Below are 17,544 nucleotides of genomic sequence, written 5' to 3'. Positions count from 1 at the left end.
GGGCATTACGAATTTACAGTTATGCCTTTTGGATTGACCAATGCTCCAGCAATTTTTATGGATTTGATGAATAGAGTGTTTCATCAATTTATGGATAAGTTTTTAGTTGTGTTCATAAATGACTTACTGGTGTACTCGAAGAGTAAGGAAGAGCACGCAAAACACCTAAGGGAAATTCTGCAAACACTAAGAGACAACCACCTCTATGCAAAATACTCTAAGTGTGAATTCTTGTTGGAAAAGTGTTGATCTTAAGTTTTGATGATGACTCAAGGAACCTAAGAAAACCCATAGGGGCTTTAACTTTTGTCTATTAGATTTGATGTATTGACAGGTTTTATATGCAACGAAGTTCTAGAGTTAGAATGGAGCATGGAACAAGTCTAAAGGATGAGCTATGGACGAGCATAGAAGACAATCAGAAGCTAAGTTCCTTGAGTGAGGAACTGAAGCTCCAAAGTCGAAGCTTCACTGTGTTCCAAAGAGTCTATTGTATCTTTATTATTTATTTTAGGCTTCTTGTATATATGTTAAGTACATTGTTAATTGATAGGATTTAAGTGGATTTAATTTCAGCTTATAAAGATTTTATTTTTCCTTTCTTTAACAAGATTTAATTTTATTTCGGAAAAATATCTTTTAAGTAAAAATATCTTATTTATTAAAAGATTTTCTGTTCTGATTTTATCCTAACATTTTGGAAAATCTGACTTGGTAAAACTATTTTTTAAAAACGGCTTTTACTTGGTAAAGGAGGTTGAGAAAATATATGAACCACTTCCTTACTGTGCGCTTCAGCTTGCTGCCCAAGCATCCACGAACTGCACTTCCTTATTTTATGGAAGTTGTGGTATAGTGGGAGCTAAGGCAAACGTAAGGTTTTCAAATGCTTTCCTCCTGTATAAATAGGATTAGTTTTCTGTTTTGAAAAGCACACTTGAGCATTACGATTCTTAGCTTTTCTAAAAGAGTCAAAAATCCACTTAAGTCCTTGAGTGTCTTTGTACTTAGCATCTTAGTAGTTTTATCTTGAGTTGTATTGGGGTAGAGTTTGGGTAAACTCTAAAGTGTGAAATTGCTTTTATTGAAGCAAGGAGAAAGAGAGAGATTTGAGAGCTCAACTGATTGAGGGATCAGTTGAGGGGGAACTTAAGTTCGTAGAGGAACTCGAGTTTAGAAGTCTTAATTTGTAATAGGTTGTTTGCCCTATTATTATTAAGAGTTGTGATTAAAATCCCTTGTGGTCGTGGTTTTTCTTCTTGATTAGGGCCAAGAAGTTTTCCACGTAAAATCTCTCTTGCACTTTAAAGTTTTTGTTTAAGTTTCTTTAAGAATTCCGCAAAAATTACCCTAGTTCCTCAACAATACAATTCACCCACCTCTTGTATTGTTCATTCGAGTCAACAATTGGTATCAGAGCTGGTTCCTCGAAGAAATCAGGAAACCCTGACGAGTTAAGTTCCTGGAATCAAGATGAACAATCACGAGAAACTGGAAGAAGGTTACTCTACGCAGCGTCCTCCTTTGTTCAATGGAAAATTCTACACCTATTAGAAGAACAGGATGGAGATTTTTATCAAAGCCGACAACTACCAGGTTTGGAGAGTGATCGAAGTTGGTGATTTTGAAATTACCAAAACCACTGGTGAAAATGAGGTAGTACCTAAACCCATGTCTGAATTTGATGAGGAAGATTTTGAGAAAATGGAAATTAATGCACTTGCTATTAAATTACTTCATTGTGGACTTAGACCCAATGAACACAACTGTGTTATGGGTTGTAAAAATGCTAAAGAAATTTGGGATTTACTTCAAGTCACTCATGAAGGAACTAACGAAGTGAAACGCTCTAAGATTGACTTGCTTATGTCAAAATATGAACGGTTTGAAATGCAACCAAAAGAATCAATTCAGGAAATGTTAACTAGATTTACTAACATTACTAATGAGCTTGTTTCTCTTGGAAAGCAAATCCCTATTGATGAGCAGGTCAGAAAAGTTCTAAGAAGCCTCCCCCAAGATGAGAGATGGAGAGCCAAGGTAACAGCCTTACAAAAAACAAAGGACTTCACAAATTTCAATATTGAGCAACTTGCTGGTTCCCTTATAACCCATGAGCTGCACCTAGGAACAAGCAACAGTGAAGGAAATCGAGGAAAAGGCTTGGCTCTCAAAGCTGGAGATCAAGAAGACTCTGAAGTCGATGAAGAAGAGGCTGCTATGCTGGTGAGAAGGTTTAAAAGAATGTTCAACCGAAACAACAAGTCAAGGAACTTCACCAAGAAACCCTCTACTTCAAAAACTAACTCTGGTTGTCACAAATGTGGATCTCCAGAACACTTTATTCGTGAGTGTCCACTTTGGGATACAGAGAAAGGTAAAGGGAAGAAAAAGGAATAAGTTAAGAGCAACTACAAAAAAATTCCTTTCAATAAAACAGACATTAGGAAGGCTATGATTGCTGCCTGGGGAGATTCTGAAAGTGAGGATGAAGAGAAACAACCTGAAGAAGAAACAGCTCATCTATGTTTGATGGCCAAACGTGATGAAAAGGCTTACAACGATGAGCTTGCTAAAGAGGTCCTAGTGAGGGGGAACAACACGTGGTACCTCGACAGTGGTTGTTTAAAGCATATGACAGGAGATAAATCAAATTTTCTCTCACTAAAGGCCTATCCAGGAGGAACTGTGACCTTTGGAGACAACAAAAAGGGTGAAGTAATTGCTAAAGGAAAAGTAGGAAGGTCTAGTTCTCATTCAATAGAAAATGTACTTTTGGTCGAGGGTTTGATGCACAATTTGCTGAGCACATCACAATTTTGTGATAAAGGAAACTCTGTAAGTTTACCTCTGATTCATGCAACATCATTAATGATAAAACAGGAAAGGTTGTTCTTGAAGGAACTAGAAAAGGGAACACATACATTGTGGATCTAAATTCTGTTCCAAGGAACAATCTTACCTGCTTGAGTGCCATTAATGATGATCCCTTATTATGGCATAAACGTTTTGGACATGCTAGCTTCTCACTCATGGATAAACTTAGAGCAAGGAACTTGGTTATAGGGCTTCCCTTAGTCAAGTTCCTCATACAACATATCTGTGATGCATGTGTGAGAGGCAAGAAAGTTAGGTCTTCCTTTAAAAGCAAAAACATGGTCAGCACCACAAAGCCATTGGAGCTAATTCATATGGATTTGTGTGGTCCCATGCGTGTTCAAAGTAGAAGTGGAAATAAATATGTTTTAGTTATTATTGATGATTTTTCTAGATTTACTTGGGTGATTTTTCTGTCTAGCAAGGATGAAACTTTTGATGAATTTATGTCCTTTTCCAAAAGAGTACAGAAGTCAAGTAGAAATCAAATCATCCACATTCGATCAGATCATGGAACTGAGTTTGAGAATTCAAGATTCGATGACTTTTGCAAAGAAAATGGCATGGATCATAACTTTTCAGCCCCAAGAACTCCTCAACAGAACGGAGTTGTTGAAAGAAAGAACAGGCTCTAGAAGACATGGCAAGAACTATGCTCATAGCAAGTGGTCTTCCAAGAAACTTCTGGGCTAAAGCTATTAATACTGCATGTTATATTATTAACAGAGTTATGATGAGACCAATCATCAATAAGACTCCTTATGAACTGTTTAAAGGCAGGAAACCCAATATTTCTCACTTTTGAGCTTTTGGATGCAGGTGCTTCGTTCATAATAATGGGAAAAGGAACATAGGAAAATTTGATGAAAGAAGTGATGAAGCTGTGTTCCTTGGCTATGCATCAAATAGCAAAGCATACAGAGTTTACAATAAAAATACATTGTGTGTAGAAGAAAGCATTCATGTGATATTTGATGAATCTAATATGTTTATGAATGTGCAGGAACAAGATAATAATGATTATGAAATTGGTATGATTAGAGACAGGGAAGAAGATAAAGAAACCTCCAAGCAAACCAAGGAAGTAAGAGAGGAACCTGAGCAGGAACATAAAGAAAATGCTGAAGTTCCTAATCAAGAAAACCCGGAGGAACAAGATCATGGAGAACCTGGCAACAAGGAAAATGGAGAAGAAACTGAAGAAGAAGTGCCTCAAATAGGAGTTCCTGCCAGAGAATTTCAACCAAAGCCATTCAGATATCGAGGCTCTCATCCAACAGACCTTATTATAAGTGATATTGGTAGAGGAACTCCGACCAGATCACAGTTGAGGAACTTCTGTGCCTTTCAAGCCTTCCTATCCATTATTGACCCAAGGAATCATGATGAAGCACTAAAGGATGCTGACTGGATAATTGCCATGCAAGATGAACTCAATGAGTTCGAAAGGAACAAGGTCTTGCATCTTGAAGAGAAACCTAAATACAAAAAGGTTGTAGGGCTCAAGTGGGTATTCAGGAACAAGCTGGATGAATATGGAACAATTGTGAGAAACAAAGCAAGACTTGTTGTGAAGGGCTATAATCAGCAAGAAGGTATTGATTGTGAAGAAACTTTTGCTCCTGTTGCTAGATTAGAAGCTATTAGAATCTTAATTGCTTTTTCCTCTTTTATGGGTTTCAAACTATACCAAATGGATGTTAAGTTTGCTTTCTTAAATGGTTTTCTTGAAGAAGAGGTGTTCGTGGAACAACCTCCTGGTTTTGAAAATCCCCAATTTCCTAATCCTGTCTTTAAGCTTGATAAAGCTGTTTATGGGCTAAAACAAGCACCTAGAGCTTGGTATGAGAGGCTCTCTAAGTTCCTTATTCAAAATGATTTTAAAAGAGGTAAAGTAGATAAAACTTTGTTTTTAAAATCTGAAGGAACTGACTTACTAGTTGTTCAAATATATGTTGATGATATTATTTTTGGAGTAACTAACGAAAACTTGTGCAAGTACTTTGCTGAGCTAATGAGTGGTGAATTTGAGATGAGCATTGTTTCGGGGTTTTCTGATGTCCTGCGGGAGAGTTACAATTCCGGGACTGGTATCCTTGCGCCTGTACCTGCAAAACAACGGAGACTCCTTGTGGTGGGAGCTCCGCCTCCAACGGTCAAGTTAGTACTTGTTTGAGGAGTGATAAATGCGGAGGTGGGAGATCTAGTTCCTCTAGGGGAGGAGTGATCAATGTGTTTTGGTTTTCTCTAGGTGAGAGTCATTCTGCTGAATCCCCTTTAATGAGGATTAATTAAGTATTTATAGTCTTGAGAAGCGTGCCAATCCTAGGTTTAAGGTAACCAAGGCAAATTGGGCTTCTCTCGGACTTTGGGCCTTGGTGGCCATTTTGCCTATTTGGCATATGGGAGGCCACGTGGCGTGGCCTGATTAGTCCATGTTGGACCTCTTTGGGTGACAAGTGGCGGACGATGATTGGCCCACGTGGTGGACACGTGGCAGGTCCGGATTGGTCCATTTGTCATGGGTAATTTTTACCCTAAACATTTGCCCCTCAGAAGAAGTAATTTCTCTTTCCAGGAGGGATTGCTCCTTTCGAAAGTTAGACCCTCGAAGCTTTGCTAGGTCGGCATCTTGTCTAGTTCTAATGGGAGATGGACTTGATTAACTTAGAAAATTTTGATACCTTGGGCGGTATGACATTTTCAAGGTTAATCAATCATAATAATGATTGCCGCCGAACTAGATAGATGCCGATTCTTTGCCCCACTATGCAGATAGCCCCTGATCAAGTGGACTGTCAACTATTGCACAAGGGGTAAGCATTTAGCATTATTCGGCCGTTGGCCTCTTTTGTTTGAGTAGTAGGGAAGCCAGGCGGCGGGGGCCGGATAGTCCCCTTGATTCGCCAAGTTTTTCTTGGCTATTAACTCAAAGGTTGTTAACCTAGCAGGAGTAGTGTTTGAGAGCCCCTGTTTGCTAAAAACAGGCGGGCGACTCATACCTTTTAAGCTCCATACTAAGTTTGAGAGAGTGACTATGAGTTAACATGGGAGTTACTCAGTCTCCGTCACACTCTAGCTTGAGTAGTAGAGGTACCAGGCGGCGGAGGCCGGCTGGACCTTTTGATTCGCCAATGTTTGTTGGCTATTAACTCAAGAGGTACCCCCTGCATTTATCCCAAGTAATACAGGGGGTCATCCGACTTAGATGTCAACTGCTACCACTGGTTTGGTTAGTGATAGAGTTATCCTTGTCTCAAAAACGGCTACGTGGTTGTCCTTAGGGACAGTCGTCTAGGTGCCGTGTACTTAGTTTATAGAGAAATGTTCCACCCAAAAGGGAGCTGCTCTCTGCGACGAATTTCATCCGGAGGGATGCCGCCGGACGCCTGCTATTATGTTGGGACAAGTCGTATTAGTTTAATTTTAAGGGAGGATCAGTCGGCCTGGCGCCTAGGCTAATCATCGGGCCTGTGGCCTTGGTTAGTTCTTGGCGAACGTAGGTGCTAAGTAAGAAGAGGGCAGCCGCTTGTTTAGGCACATGGTCGGCCTGTCCCTAATATTTTTTAGCTAAGTATAAGAGGTGGTTGTCTGTTTTGGAAACAACCGTCCCTCTTCTATGGAGAGTGGCCGACTGTATGTCTAGACGGCATGCCCCTCTGATGGAGTAAAATAACCAATGGAGAGTAGCCGACCATAAAGGTACAGGCGGCATGCCCCTTTAAAGATAAAGAGTAAAATACTCAATGGAGAGTAGCCGACTGTAAAGGTACAGGCGGCATGCCCCTCTGTAGATAAGAGTAAAATACTCAATGGAGAGTAGCCAACTGTAAAGGTACAAGTGGCATGCCCCTCTGAATCAGTATCAAGTATTGAAATCATTTCAAGTGTTAGAGCAGATGGATCACCTAGTTCCCTTCCATAAAGGATGGATGGTGTTATTAATGAGAGTCGGCTGCTTTCATAGCTACGAGACTTCATTGTATAGGGGGTCGGCTACTATTCATGCCGCCCCTCTTGCTTGATAGATTGTCACACAAATAAGTGGAGGACGGTCTTCAGTAAGGTGCCGCCTAAACAGAAGGGAGACGGTCTTCAATAGGGTGCCGCCTAAACAGCCGGTTTTACTAACCTTAGGCAATTTTTTCCTTTTTTTTTTTTTTTTACTTGCAATCATAATAATGATAATGTGTTTCGGGGTTTTCTGATGTCCTACGGGAGAGTTACAATTCCGGGACTGGTATCCTTGCGCCTGTACCTGCAAAACAACGGAGACTCCTTGTGGTGGGAGCTCCGCCTCCAACGGTCAAGTTAGTACTTGTTTGAGGAGTGATAAATGCGGAAAGTAAAGGTGGGAGATCTGGTTCCTCTAGGGGAGGAGTGATTAATGTGTTTTGGTTTTCTCTAGGTGAGAGTCATTCTGCTGAATCCCCTTTAATGAGGATTAATTAAGTATTTATAGTCTTTAGAAGCGTGCCAATCCTAGGTTTAGGTTAACCAGGGCAAATTGGGCTTCTCTCGGACTTTGGGCCTTGGTGGCCATTTTGCCTATTTGGCATATGGGAGGCCACGTGGCGTGACCTGATTAGTCCATGTTGGACCTCTTAGGGTGACAAATGGCGGACGCTGATTGGCCCACGTGGTGGACACGTGGCAGGTCCGGATTGGTCCATTTGTCATGGGTAATTTTTACCCTAAACATTTGCCCCTCGGAAGGAGTAATTTCTCTTTCCAGGAGGGATTACTCCTTTCGAAATTTAGACCCTCGAAGCTTTGCTAGGTCGGCATCTTGTCTTCTTCTAATGGGAGATGTACTTGATTAACTTAGAAAATTTTGATACCTTGGGCGGTATGACATTTTCAAAGTTAATCAATCATAATAATGATTGCCGCCGAACTAGACAGATGCCGATTCTTTGCCCCACTATGCAGATAGCCCCTGATCAGGTGGACTGTCAACTATTGCATAAGGGGTAAGCGTTTAGCATTATTCGGCCATTGGCCTCTTTTGATTCAATATACTAAGTTTGGTACTTAGTTTATTTCGTTGGGGGATGGCTGGTCGTCTGCTTTGGTGGCTGCATAGAAGCAGGCGTTAGACAGGACGTCCAACCAAAGTAGCTACGCCTGCTGGGTTACAGACGGCAGCTTTAAGTATAGCCAACCTAGTAAGAATAGTGGTCGAGTACCTCTGTTTACCAAAAAACAGGCGGACTCCTCATACCTTTTAGGTTCCGTACTAAGGAGGGCGACTGGTTAACCTTGCGGTTAGTCAATCACTTCCTATTTTGTTTGAGTGGTAGGGAAACCAGGCGGCGGGGGCCGGATAGTCCCCTTGATTCGCCAAGTTTTTCTTGGCTATTAACTCAAAGGTTGTTAACCTAGCAGGAGTAGTGGTTGAGAGCCCCTGTTTGCTAAAAACAGGCGGACGACTCATACCTTTTAGGCTCCATACTAAGTTTGAGAGAGTGACTATGAGTTAACTTTGGTGTTACTCAGTCGCCGTCACTCCTGCTTGAGTAGTAAAGGTACCAGGCGGCGGAGGCCGGCTGAACCTTTTGATTCGCCAATGTTTGTTGGCTATTAACTCAAGAGGTACCCCCTGAATTTATCCCAAGTAATACAGGGGGTCATCCGACTCAGATGTCAACTGCTACCACCGGTTTGGTTAGTGATAGAGTTATCCTTGTCTCAAAAACAGCTACGTGGTTGCCCTTGGGGACAGTCGTATAGGTGTCGTGTAATGAATTTATAGAACAATGTTCCACCCAAAAGGGAGCTGCTCTCTGCGACGAATTTCATCCGGATGGATGCCGTCGGACGCCTGCTATAATGTTGGGACAGGTCGAATTAAACTTATATTTGGATCAGTTGGCTTGGCGCCTGGTCTGATCATTTCAGCCATGAGCCTTTGATAGTTCTTGGTGAACTGAGTATAGTGGAGTAGCTGTCTGTTTTGGAACCAGTCGACCCTTTCTTATGGAGAGTAGCCAACTATATGTCCAGACGGCATGCCCCTCTGGTGATAGAGTAAAATAATCAATGGAGAGTAGCCGACTGTAGAGGTACAACGGCATGCCCCTCTGATGATAGAGTGAAATACTCAATGGAGAGTAGCCGACTGTAAAGGTACAGGCGACATGCCCCTCTGAATTAGTATCAAGTATTGAAATAATTTCAAGTGTTAGAGTAGATAGATCACTTAGCTCCCTTCCATGGAGGACTTAGCTCCTTTCCATGGAGGATTGGTGAATCTACTTTCTTCGAATGGGAACAGTTGTTTTAATGTGGTTTGCGACCTTGCTGTTCGGCCCACACATTTTCCGCCGGTCTTTAGCCCCTTCGCGAAATTAATGAGGGTCGACTGCTTTCATAGCTTCGAGACTTCGTCGTATAGGGGGCCGACTACTATTCTTGCCGCCTCTCTTGCTTGATAGATTGTCACACAAATAAGTGGAGGACGGTCATCAGTAAGGTGCCGCCTAAACAGAAGGGAGACAATCTTCAATAGGGTGCCGCCTAAACAACCGGTTTTACTAACCTTAGGAAATATTTTTTTTTTTTTTTTTTTTTTTTTTTTTTTTTTTTTTTTTACTTACAATCATAATAATGATAATGTGCTTATGGTGACAACTCACACATAAGATGAGACTTCCTGAATAATCATGCGACAGGTTTTATACGATATGCAAGGCGTCAAGCCCCACACATGCTTGCAATGAACAAGCAATCGACTGCTCTTTGGGTTTTGAGGCCGGCTGCTTGAGCTACGACGCTTTACATGCCGCCTTCTCAAGCTTTACATCCGGCCAAGCATGGTGCCGGTCTCCTTTGGTGGTTGATCATAGAGAGCTGGCTCTCTCATAGCACCAAGATACGAGGGGGTGTTTTCAATAATCATTTGGCATGCCGCCTGTTGTATGATGTCGATTGCCGAGCCACTTGTATATAGCTTGCATATTCACAGGTGGCTTATTATGCCGCTTGTGTTTCTAATTCATCTTCAGTTTTCTACTCAGCAAGGAGTCTATCAAACATACGACTTTCGCCCCTTGCTTGTGCTACTACCGGATGCTTTAATCATAGGTGCCCATGCTCCACCTTGTACTTTGTCAATGATTTCAAAGGCCGGCTGGTTCTGCCGTGATTTGCCGGCTGTTTTGAATTGCCGTATAGCCTGACTTGTGATGGTAGCGAGAGCCGCCTGTTATGAAAATTTACAAACTCTCAAGATTAGACGTCCACTCCCGTCTTGTGTATTTTGCCATGCATAACGAACACACTCTTGTCTTGCTGTGCCTTTGCTTGCTAGCTTGTGACACAAATTTATGCAATTTCAATGGTTCATTGGTTTAGTTTTATGAGCCTAGGACCCACACTGCTTGGGAGCTTTGATATATCAGGCGTCTAGGAGAGACAATTACATCAAATAGCCCTTGTTTATATGAGCGAAGCCATTCAGCTGCTTATTAGAGACGCTTGTCCTTGAAGTGCCGTATCACAACCTGTGCGACCACTCTTAAACTCCCAGGTGTAGGGAAGTATGCTACGCATTCCATAGTCCCGCATTCGTTTACTGAGTTAGCTGTGAATGTCGCCTGCTTATATGAACTAGACGGCTCTTGTAAACCATAGCCGACTGTTTTTGCGATTGCCATTGAGATGTGAGATGCTCGGCCCTCCAGACTTGCCTAGTTTTCTTAATGCAAGCTAGGTAGAATTTGCAAGTAACACAACCATGATGAAGGGCGGCTGGTTTTGTTATGAGGTGATGGCTGTTCCGTATCGTTCCTGCCCATTAGATATTTGTAGCTGTCCATAAAAGAGTGCCGGCTGTTTCGAGCCATTCGAGTCTTGATTTAACGCTTGTATGTGTTTGAGATGAGAGCCATCAAGCTCTCGCTTACAAGTTTCAATAGCGGAGAGCCGAATGTTTAGGGTAAAATATGGCTGAACGATGTTTTGGCTGGGATGAGGGCTGGTGCCGCCTACTCAAGCCCCTGCTCAGTCCAAGCACAAAACTCGTAGTCTGAACTTACATAGCCTGAATTTACTCGACCATGACCCTTCGAAATTCAAGAATCACATAGCCTGAACTTACATGAGGAGCAGGCCGGCTGCTTCCATGGTTATAAGAACTTGAGCTTAGCTATGCTTTTAATAATCAATGGTTGCGAATGCCGCTTCGTTCTTTGCAAATGGTTTTAATGGCCGGTATCCTTCTTGTAGGCTAGCTGATAGTATGAGATAAGTACTTTATTTTAAAATAATTCTCTCGGCTGTCGTTGAATGATTATAGAGCCGATTGTATTGAACCAACCGCGTGTTGATTTTGGATGCTATGTAGTTGCGGCTGTTTTTGCTGGGTAGGTGCCGCCTGTTTCTCCTTGAAACAGGGCCTCGTACAGTCGACTCACATGGTGCTTTGCTCTTAAAGGGCCGAATGCTTGGAGTGCCGCACGATTATTCTCAATTCTCAAGTGTGGCTCGGTTTCTCGCCTCGAACTCGGCATTTGGCCGCCTATTTTTGAAATGCTTGGGCCGGCTGTATCAAAGAGGAGCATTAGCGTCTCGGTTATTTTGAGGCTGCCTGCTCTGAAATCATTCGGACTTATGCCGGTTGTTTATATCATCCCAACACAGCCAAGTTCAATGCACGTTTGCTAGTGGCAAATACATGCTATGTATTCAATATACCATCTGGCTGCTTCGTGGCTTAACTTGTATACAATCAGCCGATATTAGCATTGCAAACACCTATATGTGTTGCTCCTATTAGCGCAGCTGGTCAACCACTCAAGCAGTACTACCGGGTTTCCTTGATATACGGTTGCCTATTATGCTTGTCCATTCGTTGCCGAGAGCTCTATTAGTGGCTTGCTATACACATTACACTGGTTGAACACTCATGGAGGGCCGACTCCCTGAATACTCCCAAGAATCACTTAGCTTGATCTTTACATGTGGAGCATGCCGGCGATTTTCCATTTGTGAAGCTGCCCGCTGTTTGTTATAATCATGAGGGGCTAGGCTAAATGCCGCCTCATAAATAAAAAATTAACTTGATTGTGGCCTTGATAAGCTAATGCAAACAGGCGTCAAATCCCAAGGGCTCCACTTCTTTGACACCTCTCTTTAATGTACAAAATGAGAGGCTTTTAATTGTGTAGTGGATTGCCACCTAAGGCTTTAAGTGGAGTTTTTCCATAGAATTAGTAAGTTAGGCGACTCCCTCTTTTTTCTTTCTTTTTTTTTTTTTTACAATCATAATAATGATTAATAAAAATGAGTAATAATGACTTGATAACAATAGCTTACAAACCTATCCATACGACTCTTGGCATTCGGCCGTATGACGCTTGTAGTACTTGGCTGCCGGGCCGAATGCTTAGAGGCTGCTATCTTGTCGGCTGTACTCATTGAGTGATGCTAGGCGCATCTAACTTCAATTGGGGGTGGTTACACCTGGCCGGATGAACAAGACGGATGGGTTTCCTTTTCCCTGGAGAAGGAAAGCAGTACTTTGTTAGGTCGATCACTGGTGAGTGCCTTGCCCTTGATTTTGGGTAAGGGGTCGCCTCACGATCCTTTGCAGGTTTCTTCCTCCCAGATTGGGAGGGTCTTCTGGCCGACTGTTCCTTTGCAGGGACAGGCACCCTTCTATTGATCAAGTCTTGGATCTCTCCTTTGAAACTACTCATGAGGGCCATGAGTTCATTCCTGGTTATAGGGGCAGATCTCCCAGCCGCCTGTTGATGATCAGGCGGCGGGCCGGCTGGTTTACTAGATTTAGCAAGGCAGTCTCCCCGTTCCCTCCTTTCGATGGGACGGGTGCGTCGAGCTCTGAGGGACCCGTCAGGGGCCGTGTGAGTCTCAACTTCATATTCTTCGTCGGTATGCTAGTCTGACTGGACCAGGGGGTCGTCCATGGAACGCTTCTCACTTAGAACCGGTACAGACTGTGATACCATCTCGAAAGTACTCTCCCCATAGACGGCGCCAAAATGTTTCGGGGTTTTCTGATGTCCTGCGGGAGAGCTACAATTCCGGGACTGGTATCCTTGCGCCTGTACCTGCAAAACAACGGAGACTCCTTGTGGTAGGAGCTCCGCCTCCAACGGTCAAGTTAGTACTTGTTTGAGGAGTGATAAATGCGGAAAGTAAAGGTGGGAGATCTGGTTCCTCTAGGGGAGGAGTGATCAATGTGTTTTGGTTTTCTCTAGGTGAGAGTCATTCTGCTGAATCCCCTTTAATGAGGATTAATTAAGTATTTATAGTCTTGAGAAGCGTGCCAATCCTAGGTTTAAGTTAACCAGGGCAAATTGGGCTTCTCTCGGACTTTGGGCCTTGGTGGCCATTTTGCCTATTTGGCATATGGGAGGCCACGTGGCGTGGCCTGATTAGTCCATGTTGGACCTCTTAGGGTGACAAGTGGCGGACGCTGATTGGCCCACGTGGTGGACACGTGGCAGGTCCGGATTGGTCCATTTGTCATGGGTAATTTTTACCCTAAACAAGCATGATGGGGGAACTCAACTTCTTTCTTGGACTACAAATCAAACAAACTGAAAGAGGTATTGCAATTCACCAACAAAAGTATGTCAAGGAACTGCTGAAGAAATTTAACCTTGACCAAGAAAAGACCAACCATACTCCAATGGGAACAGGCACAAGGTTAGATGAAGATCTACAAGGAACTAGTGTAGATCAAACCAAATACAGAGGTATGATTGGATCCCTTTAATACTTAGCTACTAGTAGACCTGATATTGCATTTAGTGTTGGCTTATGTGCAAGGTTTCAATCTAATCCTAAGGAGTCACACTTTACAGCAGTAAAAAGGATCCTACGATATCTCAAAGGAACTAACCATCTTTGTCTTTTCTATCCTAGAAGTGATACTTTTGATTTAAAAGGTTTTGCAGATGCTGACTATGCAGGAGATTTGGTGAATAGGAAGAGTACTTCAGGAATGATTCAGTTTCTCGGGCCATGCCTAGTTTCTTGGGGATCCAAGAAACAGAATACAGTGGCCTTGTCAACTGTTGAAGCTGAATATGTGGCAGCTGCTGCCTGCTGTTCTCAAGTAATTTTTGATTTAAAAGGTTTTGCAGATGCTAACTAATCAGTTGATTAATTTTATCTCTTAAAATCTTATCCTTTATTTTGAATTATTTCTCATTACTTATCTTTTAAAATTCAAACTCATCTCTCAAAATTTGTTGATTAAATACCCATGTCTGTTTGCATTCAATTCAAAGTTTCTGATAACTTAACCTTGACCTTTCATGTCAAATCACATTAATTCTTTAAACTGACCAAGTTAAAAGTAATTTCTCTATAATTCATCAAACAACATCTGCACTATTCAATTAACCTTTCACATTCATTCACCGACCCTTTTATCCCTTAAAATTCCACCCCTATAAAATGACACCAAACCCTACACACTGTTCCTCACCTCCTCACTCTGTAAAATACACCCTACATTTTACCGATTCAGCGAATTCACCCATGGATGTTTCACCAAAACCTCAAATTACCCCTCAAAAAGATTCACCCATGGATATCGAGATAGAATCAAACAAAACCTTCTGTTCAAAAACCAAAGAACTTGCCTGCTGAGTCAAAGAAACGAAAGCTAGAGGAACTTGAGGATCAGGGCTGGGAGGAATTAGGAGAAAGAATTCAGTTGGAAAAGTCTCCATTTTAAAAGAAAGTCGAAGAAAGCTCTGAACACTTCATTCATGGTTTCTACATCAACTTGCCATGGTGTGAAGTAGGTAAGTATTCTGAATTACTTGAAATCTTAGAGGCTCAAAATTGGGTGCAACTGTTTAATGTGCTTGCTCATGCTCCTTTGAAAGAATTCTGTGCAAATTTTAAGAACTATGATGGTGTTTGTGTATCAAGAGTTAAAAATAAGAAAATTAGTTTTGATGCTGATTATTTATGTGCTATCTTTGGAACTCCGAATGAGGGGTTTGATGAATATTTTAAAGGAGATACTAATAAAAGTGTAGGTGATGTGCCTATAAAAGATATTGTGGAATCAATTGGTGGAAAGGTGTCTAAAGTTCAAACTAATCATAATCTGTTCTCTCCCATTCAAAAACTGTTGTTTATCTTTGTGCATTTAGCCATTGTTCTAAGAACTCAGCACAGGCATGAGGCTAACCACCTTGATGCTATGCTGATGTACTGCCTTGAAAACAAAATCCAAATCAATTTCCCTTCCATCATGATAAAACACCTCACCCACTGTCTTGAAAACCATTTGAAGGTTGGATATGCAAATCTGATCATTACTCTCATTGAGAGTTTTGGTATTTCCGTGGAGAACTGTTAACATATCAAACTACAAACCAATCATTTTGTTCAACCCAAAACCCTTGAAAGCAGAAACTTGCATGTTGTTGATGGTATTACCCAATTCCTTCCTAAACAAACTCCTAAGGCTAAGGAAGGAGTTAAGGTTTTGACTGAGGAAGAGGAGTTGGGCAAATGGCTGGAAGAAGAGGAAAGTGAGGGAGAGGAAGAAAATAAGGAAAAAGAAGAATGTTCAGAAAAGAAGGGCAGGAAAAGTAATGCTTTTGGTGCTAGGAAAAGGAAGAGCATTAGGTTGGCTGTTAAGCCAAAAGCGAAAGCTGAGGCTCCAGTTTCTTTTGTGGATCTCAGTGAAGAGAAAGCCTTTGTTCAGGGGGAACAGGGCATATTTATGCAGGAATCTATCACTCGCCCTACTCCAGTAAGTGCAGGTACATGATTTGCTGCCTTTGGTTCTGTGAGTTCCACCTTGGAACTGAAGGCACTCAAAGATGTTGTCAAGCTGTTGTCTGATGCTCAACCAACTCTGCTCCTGAGGATTGGAGCTCTTGAAAAGCTAGTAGGAGATCTAGTGCATGCTTCTAAGGAACTTACCTTAGCAATGAAGGAAAGCACTTGGCCAGGCTGAGTTGTTGAAGAAGCTGGAGGAGATTGTTGTTGAAGAAGAAGTTGCTGAGGAAACAAAAGAAGAACACAAGATCCCAGCCCCTACAGCCTAATCCTATTTTCTGCCTATCTCATATATCAAACTATCTTTTGATCTTGGTCTGTATTAAACTTGGTTTATTTTGCTTCTTTTGGTCTGTAAACAATTAAATAGGGTATTTTCTTTTGCTTTTGATGATCTGGAGGAACATCAGTTTGTTTATATGGATGTTGCTTGCTTGCTTTATGACTATTTGCATACTATTTCTTCCTATATGTGCTTTGTTCTATGCTTTGGACACAAACCAATAAAATGGTGCTGTGTTAAGATATGTATATTTGTGTGCATTAATTTTGATGAACGCAAAAAGGGGGAAAAGAAGGCAAACTCAATTGTTGACAAGCTCTCCATTTATCCGTCTGTAATAGAAGGTATAACTATAACTTTCATTCAGTTCCTTGTTTAAATTTAGCTAGTTCATTATTGTTTTAAGTTTTTCGTTTTCTGATTGTCTTTTAAAAATTTTTATTTTGTGAGTTTGCTTAGGTTTGTCATTCATCAAAAAGGGGGAATATTGTTGATCTTAAGTTTTGATGATGACTCAAGAAACCTAAGCAAACCCATAGGGGCTTTAACTTTTGTCTATTAGCTTTGATGTATTGACAGGGTTTAATATGCAACGAAGTTCTAGAGTTAGAATGGAGCATGGAACAAGTCTAAAGGATGAGCTATGGACGAGCATAGAAGACAATCAGAAGCCAAGTTCCTTGAGTGAGGAACTGAAGCTCCATAGTCGAAGTTTCACTGTGTTCCAAGGAGTCTATTGTATCTTTATTATTTATTTTAGGCTTCTTGTATATATGTCAAGTACATTGTTAATTGATAGGATTTAAGTGGATTTAATTTCAGCTTATAAAGATTTTATTTTTCCTTTCTTTAACAAGATTTAATTTTATTTTGGAAAAATATCTTTTAAGTAAAAATATCTTATTTAGTAAAAGATTTTCTGTTCTGATTTTATCCTAACATTTTGGAAAATCTGACTTGGTAAAACTATTTTTTAAAAACGGATTTTACTTGGTAAAGGAGGTTGAGAAAATATAGGAACCACTTCCTTACTGTGCGCTTCAGCTTGCTGCCCAAGCATCCACGAACTGCACTTCCTTATTTTATGGAAGTTGTGGTATAGTGGGAGCTAAGGCAAACGTAAGGTTTTCAACTGCTTTTCTCTTGTATAAATAAGATTAGTTTTCTGTTTTGAAAAGCACACTTGAGCATTACGATTCTTAGCTTTTCTAAAAGAGTAAAAAATCCACTTAAGTCCTTGAGTGTGTTTGTACTTAGCATCTTAGTAGTTTTATCTTGAGTTGTATTTGGGTAGAGTTTGGGTAAACTCTAGAGTGTGAAATTGCTTTTAGTGAAGCAAGGAGAAAGATAGAGATTTGAGAGCTCAACTAATTGAGGGATTAGTTGAGGGGGAACTTAAGTTCGTAGAGGAACTCGAGTTTAGAAGTCTTAATTTGTAATTGGTTGTTTGCCCTATTATTATTAAGAGTTGTGATTAAAATCCCTTGTGGTCGTGGTTTTTCTTCTTGATTAGGGCCAAGAAGTTTTCCACGTAAAATCTCTCTTGCACTTTAAAGTTTTTGTTTAAGTTTCCTTAAGAATTCCGCAAAAATTACCCTAGTTCCTCA

The sequence above is a fragment of the Chenopodium quinoa genome, unplaced genomic scaffold (assembly GCF_001683475.1).
Source record: "Chenopodium quinoa cultivar QQ74 unplaced genomic scaffold, ASM168347v1, whole genome shotgun sequence".
NCBI lineage: Eukaryota > Viridiplantae > Streptophyta > Magnoliopsida > Caryophyllales > Amaranthaceae > Chenopodium > Chenopodium quinoa.
Note: the sequence above shows the minus strand (reverse complement) of the source record.